Source organism: Bidens hawaiensis, unplaced genomic scaffold (genome assembly GCF_021521415.1).
Source record: "Bidens hawaiensis isolate Kalapana, Puna unplaced genomic scaffold, B.hawaiensis_p1.1 tig00031918_1, whole genome shotgun sequence".
Lineage (NCBI taxonomy): Eukaryota > Viridiplantae > Streptophyta > Magnoliopsida > Asterales > Asteraceae > Bidens > Bidens hawaiensis.
The window spans coordinates 205,001-212,113 of record NW_027505229.1 but is presented as its reverse complement, the minus strand read 5'-3'; positions in this window follow the sequence as shown (position 1 = coordinate 212,113).

The following is a 7,113-nucleotide window of genomic DNA, read 5'->3' as shown; positions in this document are numbered from 1 at the left end:
AAAGATGAAAAAGCGCTCGTTATTATGGTGTAATTAAAAAAAAATAATAATGTACGAAGAAGTTATGAGCGTTTAAAATGGAAGGTTGAAATGTTCACTCAAGAGTTGAATGTTAAAATCAAGCAAATTAATCAGGGGGTGTTACGTTTATGAATGTAAAAATCGGGCCTGACAATATAAAGTCAAAAAACTTATATTTAGGTTTAAATTGAATTACATAAACGATTGTACTGCTGTTTAACTGCAAAAAAGTCAGATTATAAATGTTCAAATTTAAAATTATGGACATGAATAACCACCAAACAAAATAAACAAAGTGCCCGAGTTTACGAGTACTTCTAGTTTACGGCTTAAAACAATATGTAGAGACATTAAGTTGATAAATAATAAACAAAGTTTCATTAACAAGGATAATTAAACATCTCATAAAAAGACCATTGATTCTTGTCATCGGTTCTCTTGATTGAATATGTCATTTATTTATTAGTGCCACAATATCAGTAAGAGATTGTTCCATCGCATGCAAGACCATCTTGTTTATCTGTTCCATGAAAACGTATGTTTCTCAATCAATTTTTTATCGAAAAACATAATCACATTACATTGACAATAAAAGGTGCAATTTTCATTACCTAAAGTTTTCTAATAAACGGAAGATAGTTTTGTCGACTGCTTCCTTTTTTTTATCAATGACGAACTAAATTTATTTTTTGGTATTTTTTTTCGACGACTCCTTGATAACTTGTTTGCTATCAAGCCTCCACGTGACAAACATGGGCCTTGCCTCTTCTTCTTCTTCTTCTTCGGATTTTGTATACCTTCATCATTGATGAGAGTAACACTCCCAGCTTCATCTTTCTTTTGTGTCGTTTCATCTGCTAAGTATAAAAATGTCAAATATGCTGGCAAATATTTCATATGTGATTGATTGATTGATTATAAATAAGTTTTGCATGAATATTACCTTCCGCATCTTTTTCAGGAATGGTGAGAGAATTTGCTTGGGATGACGGCCTTTTGGCTTTGATCTTTAGAAAGAATGCACTCAAAGTTTCATCATCCGCACATGTTTCAGTTTGGTTAGATGGATCAACATCGTCCACTGTCGGTCCTGCAGAGATTGTACTGGAAGGTTTATAACAAGCTTTACGTGCAAAGTATACAAATGTCAATATGCTTGCAAATATCTTAGATGTGTTTGACCGATAAAAAAGAGCATTTATATGAATATTACCAGATGCGCAACATCTGAGAATGCACTCAAGGTTCATCAGCATCTTCATAAACAATGGGATTATTTTGGTCTGGTTCAAGTAGAAATGTAAAAGCAGGACTGGTGTCCCTAATACGGAGGGTTTCTATATGTCTTTCTCCCCGCATTTTTATGTATTTATCATATCTTTTGCAGTTCGATTTATGTGTGGTTCCCCTAGACCCAATCGTTTTCAGTTGTTCTTGCACCCACTTCTTCTAGATTTATGATTGAGAGCTGTTTGGGATCCCTTTCCGGCTCATGATACTGAAGCTGATTAAAGTTGATCATGAGCTGTTTATTTCAAATAACTGGTTTCCCATTAACTGGGATCATTGATATGACGTAAATATGCTTGCAAATATCTTAGATGTGTTTGACCGATAAAAAAGAGCATTTATATGAATATTAACAGATGCTGCCTAGAATGCACTCAAAGGTTCATCAGCGTCTTCATAAACAATAGGATTTTTTTGGTCCGGTTCAAGTAGAAATGTAAAAGGAGGACTGGTGTCCCTAATACTGAGGGTTTCTATGTCTTTCTTCCCACATTTTAATGTATTTTTCAAATCTTTTGCGGTAAGAGTAAGATCTCTGTGTGGTTCCCCTAGACCCAGTCATTTTCAGTTGTTCCTGCACTCACTTCTTCTAGATTTATGATTGAGAGCTGTTTGGGACCCTTTCCGGCTCATGATACTGAAGCTGATTAAAGTTGATCAAGAGCTGTTTATTTCAAATAACTGGTTTCCCATCAACTCGGATCATTGATATGACGTAAACATCTTGTAGGCCAAAATATAACTGAATATCTCCGTTAGGGCCAAATGTGTTAGGGCCAAATGTGAATGCTCTTCTCTAGTTGTCATAACAGTCTCTAATGAAGGTTTGAAACATGTGACACTTTTTGTAAGCTTTCATATTCGCAATTGCATGAAAAAAATATCCTTCAAGTTTTTTTTAGGACCTTATGATCTGCAACCTATGGGCGGTTAATGTCAAAGCTTGTTCCTGCTTTCTGAATTGATACAAAACAAAAATGTTACAGTAAATTATGGAAAAACATCAATGAGTAAACACCATTACCCCTTTCATAGTTTGTATATGAAGAAAATAGCAAACCAACAAGCCTCGCAAATTCGCAGAAAGAAAGGTAGCATAAGTCAATAAAAGTCGAATAACTGTCTAATATGCAACACGAATAAGTTATGCAATGTGCCTGCACATAACTAGGGCCTACTACTAGGGTGTTATTTATTTGTGCGCATGACATTTGTTCAAACCTAAACCCAGTTCGGATAGTGTAAGGAAAAGTAATAAGTCAAGGCAAGACACGCTAAGCAGTTGCAAAGAGGTGTATATGTTTTTATCTAGAGTTAATTGCATATATCCCTGTAAAAAGTTCTCAATTGCATATTTACCCAACCCAAAATAAAAATTACATATATTGTTAAGATGCAAGAACAATAAAAATGACCGAATCTCTTAATCTTTCATTCAGCCAAACTGAGTTATATATACAAAGCTTCTTAAGAGACCACTCAATCTAACTAACCATTAACTCTGTTAATTAAAAAAGTCAACAAAATTCAACTAATAATTTTTTATTATTTATTTATTTATTTAATTTTTTTGAAAGTCGGAGGGTGGAGATCAAACCCTCTGCACTAGCTTTAACCCACTAGGCTATGATACGAACCCCCAACTATACTATCATCATCATCATCATCGTACTCAGTATATCCCACCAATAGCAAAGCTATTGTAACACCCCGTAACCGCAGCGGAAACGTAAACGGGATGCAACAGACACGTCTGATATCAACAGCATTGCTTATAAAGAAAACACCACTACATTAATTTAAACGTATTACATTGTTCCGAGTTTCGTTACCGTCTAGGCGTTATCACATAAGTTTTACCGATAGTACATTAACATATTTAATACAAAATATAGTTCCTTAAGCTTCCACAAAATAGCACACATCATCAAGCACGTATCACTCATTCCAATTTGGGTGTACCTAGAAAGCATGTAAAGAAAACGGGTCAACTACGAATAGTTGGTGAGTTTCACTAATTTAAATAAACCATGACAAATCATTATAGTAATCATATATTAGCGATGAAATTATGCTGAGCCCACAAGTGAAACCTCTGTTAACCCAGAAACACAACCAATAACCTCTGGGGACACTGTTAACCCAGAAACACATTTAATAACTTTTGGGGACACTGTTAACCCAGAAACACATCTAATAACCTCTGGGGACACTGTTAACCCAGAAACACAGTTTCGGGCCTTACAATTTTAGCAACTCAGACAATTACCATCTTAATACATTACCGTACGATTCCCGTACAATAAACATTATATAAATACATTCATTTCCATGCGATCAGCATGTACTTAAACATTTTGATAGAAACATGCTTCCTGCCCCGGGAAAATATTTAAAACAGTTCAGTAAAAAAAAAGGGCTCGTGAAACTCACCTTCTCGTGAGTCAGTATGTAGTACAGTGTACAGCTATGAGCCTGAATCTGTAATATGATACCTAAGTCGTTACTATACAAATTTCCATAAATTAAATCCGTGTCAATCGGTACATCTGGGGACACTGTTAACCCAGTACTGTACTCGATCCGGGGACAATGTTAACCCAGAGACACTTCTCAGGATTCAGATTGTGATATCTCTTAGAGTTTATCCGTCAAAATTATTATTATTATGTTTTCCTCGTTTTGCGTGCCTAGCACGGTTATCCGTTTATATGTTTCAAAAATGAGTTTGGTCACACACGACCCGAAAATAGTTGTTACTGATATTTAATTAAAGTGGTGAAATTAGAGCTTGGTTTATACACCCCGTTTGGCCGCGGGGCCCGTTTCCGTCTTTAATACACCGGAAACTGCTAAATCGGGTAAAATTACCCAAATCATCCGAATTATATTCGGATGATTTATTTTTACTTGATTAACTTAGTTTCATGAAAATAGTTCATTTTTAAGGTTTTTATACACCAGTCGGCTCGCTTAGGCGAACTTTGCCGGTTTACGCGTTTTAAGCTTTAAAAGTTTGTTTTTATGTTCTTTTTAGCACAAATAATTATCCGTTTAGTCTCGGATCTTGAAATTTTACACAAATCACTTTTCGACAGTAAGGACTTTTATAAAAATATTTCCATAATTAATTTTTATATTTAACATTTATTTATCTATTTTTAAACATCCTTTAAACACCAAATATGTCGAAAATACCAAACGACCTTAGAAAAATCCCAAATTTTTCTGGGATGACCCCTGCCATCCACATAGTTCCCTGTAATTTTTCCAGAACCAAAATCTCATTTTTCATGCCATTTTCACCAAAACCGAGCTAGAAAACCCTAGAACTCGTTTTACCGAAAAGCCTACTTAGACTTCTCCAATGGACCTGAAATTTTGTGTGTGACTTTTACATGTTATGAAAAGCTTATCTGGAATTTTCCAGAATTTTTCATGATGTTTAGCTATTTTTCACCATTTTTAGCCAAAACCGAGCATTAAATTCACCAAATATTCATCCTTTATCCAAAAATTACCAAATTTTCACAGATCTCATATTTTCATGTGTAGATCATCTCTGTGAAATTTCATGACCCAACTCTAAGTCTACCACAATCTGTCCAAATCATACAAATCATACGAAAAAAACCGAACTACCTTGTGTTTCTAGCTTTAGATTGCAAAGATCTTGCTTTCTAGCCTTTGCTAGCAACTAGATATAACACCTACAAGAACAACAACACCACACCAAGCAAGTTACACCCACAATCAAGCCATTTCTTTCATGGTTTCGGTTAAGACATCAAAACAAAGATTTTAACCGTAAAAATTCGTTTTTGACTCTTTTAGCTCCTTTCTTGGACCAAGATCCCTTGTATAACTTATATACATCCCTTGATCATGTAAGAATCGATTTCACCTCGGGTTTTCACCCATTTTTCATTTGAAACCTCATTTTCTCAAGATTATGGAATAAAAACCAAGTTTCAATCATAACAACATGTTTATACCTTGTGAATCTTGTTAAAAATCAAAGGTTTTTGGTTGAATGTGTGGAGGATGGAGAGAGTTTTGAGAGTAGGATGATAGAAAAAAGAAAAATGGGAGCCAAGGGGGATGCCCTTGGTCCGATCGGACTACATAAGGTGTGGGGGTGGGGCCCACACCTTCAATACTAGCCACACATTCAGATTGTGTAATCCGGATAATGTTGTGGATAATCTGGTTCAATTCGTTTTTCGGTTAAACGTTTAATTCGGCTTAAAACGAGGCCAAAATGGTCGTTTTTCGGCTTAAAAATAAAATTTATATAAAACCGATTTAAAAACTTTAAAAACTTAAACCATGACATTTATTGACTTAACACATCATATTGTCGGTAATTGTGCATCTTTTTCGGCTTGATCGATCGTCTCTTGCTTGGTTTGATATTAAAGGTTTCGTTTAACGTACCGACGTACCATTAAATCGAAAACTCTTTTCTGTGCTTTAATTCACTTATCCCGAAGCTTTAATACTTCGTAAACATCACTAAACATTATATATTTCGTCTATAATGTAATCCCCGATTCGTTCGGGTTTCAATAACCGTTCATCGGTTAATCGTAATTCCGATACGACTAGCTGTACATTCGAGTATAATTCGTACTGTGAATCTTATATACTCGTATAAACACTTTATAATTCATATATTCAGTATTAAATAACACGTAAATAGTATATACCGGCTAGGGTATACCTGAATTTGCCGGAATCGTTACATTCTCCCCCCGTTACAAAAATTTCGTCCTCGAAATTTTACGCGTCAACTACTTCCTTTTGAGGAAATAGGTGGGGGTATTTCTTCCGAAATTCGTCCTTTCGTTCCCATGTATATTCTGGGCCTCGTTGCGAATTCCATCTAACTTTGACCAATGAAATCTTATTGTGTCTAAGTTGCTTGATTTTCCCGTCTACTATTTCTAGGGGCTCCTCTACGATGTTGAGCTTATCATTTATTTGGACACCCTCTAAAGGTAACACCGATGTCTCATCCGCCAGACATCTTTTCAAATTCGATACGTGAAACACGTTGTGAACTGCACTCAGTTCATCAGGCAGTTCTAATCAGTATGCTACAGGACCGATTTTTGCAGTAATGTCGAATGGTCCAATGTATCTAGGGGCTAACTTCCCCGCCTTTCCAAATCTGACTACTCCTTTCCAAGGTGATACTTTCAAATACACTTTATCACATTTCTCAAATGATAACGGTTTTCTACGGGTATCGGCATAACTCTTCTGCCGATCCCGTGCGGCCTTCAGATTGTTCTTAATTTCAAGGATTTTGCTGGTCGTTTCCTGGACCAGATCTGATCTAATAACCTGTGTGTCGCCCACTTCAGTCCAGCAGCGTGGTGATCGGCACTTCCTTCCATACAATGCTTCGTAAGGTGCCTGCCCATGGATTCAGCAGCAGTTTGAAAGGTTAACCTATTCGGGAATCTCCGGATCTATGCTTATTTTCAACTCCCCGAAGCATTTCGTCGCTTACTACGCCCTTCCTCGTCTCTGGGTGCCTAGGTATCCACCGTAAGCCTTTCCTCGTTTGAACCTCGCCCTTCATTTTAAGGCTATGCCATCCTAAGGTGCTGCTAAATGGATGGATCTTATCAACGTCCATGAATGATAAATCATAGATCGAACCGCCGAATCGGAAAAATTGGGTGCTATCATATAGCCTTGTATCGGCTAAGTTCACGAGTTGGAGATAAGCGGACTCGAACCGCTGACATCCGCCGCAGGGTAAACCACCGCCTCTCAGGTCCCCCGACTGAT